At 29.5% G+C, this 1,960-nt stretch overlaps 1 protein-coding gene across 11 annotated transcripts in view; it reads right to left on the reverse strand.

Moving 5' to 3' along the window:
• LOC116843358 (probable elongation factor 1-delta) overlaps positions 1-1,960 on the reverse strand; it is a 49,410-nt gene extending 47,450 nt beyond the window's left edge. For 3 of the 11 annotated variants that reach the window (XM_032813747.1, XM_032813797.1, XM_032813801.1), the window contains exon 1: positions 1,845-1,960. The gene's annotated coding sequence lies outside the window, so the exon portion shown is untranslated. Of the gene's footprint in view, positions 1-1,744 lie in introns of all 11 variants that reach the window. The other 8 variants (XM_032813769.1, XM_032813776.1, XM_032813738.1 and 5 more) reach the window with 6 other exon arrangements.

Genomic DNA, 1,960 nt, shown 5'->3' on the forward strand with positions numbered 1-1,960 from the left:
GAGAGAGAGAGAGAGAGAGAGAGAGAGAGAGAGAGAGAGAGAGAGAGAGATTATGATGAGAGATCAAAATGTCCTTTGAATTATTTACTCTCAATATATCTATGTCCCGAATTTTTTATTCGTGAAACAAATTTAAAAAACAACATAAGTTGAGACTGAATATCTTGAAAGCAAATAATTCACAGAACATTTTGACACCATAGTCATGCGTACAACTAACTTGTTTAAAACACTTTACTCTTGTAGCTTCGATCAGGTTAGATGATATTTCGTTGTACTTTAAATTTATCTCGCGAATTAAACATTCCGACCTAGGTATTTTGAGAATAAACAATTCAAAGAACATTGAATCTACGGTCATCCAAGTAAACTAATTTCTTCAAAACATTTTGTTCTTGTAGCTTTGATCAGGCTAAATAAATATATTAAGCTGTCTAAGATAAATTATCAGAACATAATCATATATAGAAGTAATTTGCTAATTTTTTGTTTGTTTTGCTCTTAAAAACTCTTAAATTTTCTATTGTACTATTCATTAAAAAGTTATGTATGGCTAAATAGCTTAAGGTTAAGCTATCTAATTGCTGTAAAAGTAACATATATGTAAAACAAAGCACAAAATTAATAATTTATATTATTTGCTTTATTTCTTTCTCTCAAGATATCCAAATCCTTAATTATTTGGCTGCAAACTAAATTTAAAGGATTACTAATAACGATCTCGTTCAACCAAAAAGTAAGATGTATTACAAGAATAAAGTGACTTAAAAAAAAATTAGTTGCTCACCAGAACTGAACTGTTCTGTAAATTAGTTAAAAGAATAAAACAAAATTTTTTTTACATATTATTTTTCATTAGAATGCATGGTTCCACATGGTGGAATATCTAGATACAACTCATAAAATACAACGAGATATTCCAATTACAGAAAAATTTTACTTAAGATCCACTATAACTACTTGTCAGCAGCTTGCTAGCGGTAGTATAACAATCTGCTGAAAGTATATAATGGCAGACTGACAGCAGAAACAGGATCTATCATTCCGTAAATTATTAAAACAAGATCAGGAATAATTTAAACCAATGCAAAGCTGTAGTTTATTATTACGTTAGTAATTAAAAATATGAATATTGAATGTTTTGTTTCTATACTCTATTTATATTTGTTTTTTTGTAATAATTAAAGCTTAAATAGCATAATAATAAAGAAATTATAACTTGTGATATATTGAATAAAAATCAAGTTCAAAATGCATTAAAAAAAATGTATCCGCATATCTAAATGGAACAACATACTTAAATCGAACATACCCTAAATCTTACTTTTGTTTCTGTTGCCAATCTGTTAACAAATTATGTCAGTAGACTCTATCGACAGAATCCAAGAAGTACTGCAGAAGTACTTACTGCAGAAGTAGCTATGAATTTGCTACAGTACTTATCGATCGAATCTATTACCAATCTGCCGGTACACTTTTTTTCTTTTCTAACATTTTATTCATCTTAATAATTTATATCGGAAATTGAAATCTATATGAAAACTTGGCATACAATTATGAAGGCATTTATTTCGACACTACAAACGAAATTATTTTGCTATTACAAACTGCAAACAGGACACCTATTCTGTATTAAAAAGTAAATTTACCAAAAATTGCATGCCAAGTTCACACATCTAAAGCAGAAGGCCTCGACAAAATTGAGTATGTCGCACCATATGCCGTATCGATCAGTTATACTTACTCATGAATTTATTTCTTTACTTGTTACTAATCGACGTATGTCGCACAATGGAAATTCAGATCAAATTAAATTACTATTACTATTATATTCTTAGACATACCAAGATTTATACGTGACTGTCGATGACTGGTTAGTGAATGATCGAATCGATGCAACCTTCTGTACAAAATCGTAGGAAAGGCATAGGCCCACTGTCGCCAACTCTCGCTCAATGTA

Source organism: Odontomachus brunneus, unplaced genomic scaffold (assembly GCF_010583005.1).
Source record: "Odontomachus brunneus isolate Ranch 3 - 2012 unplaced genomic scaffold, Obru_v1 Obru_scaffold_003, whole genome shotgun sequence".
Taxonomy (NCBI): Eukaryota; Metazoa; Arthropoda; class Insecta; order Hymenoptera; family Formicidae; genus Odontomachus; species Odontomachus brunneus.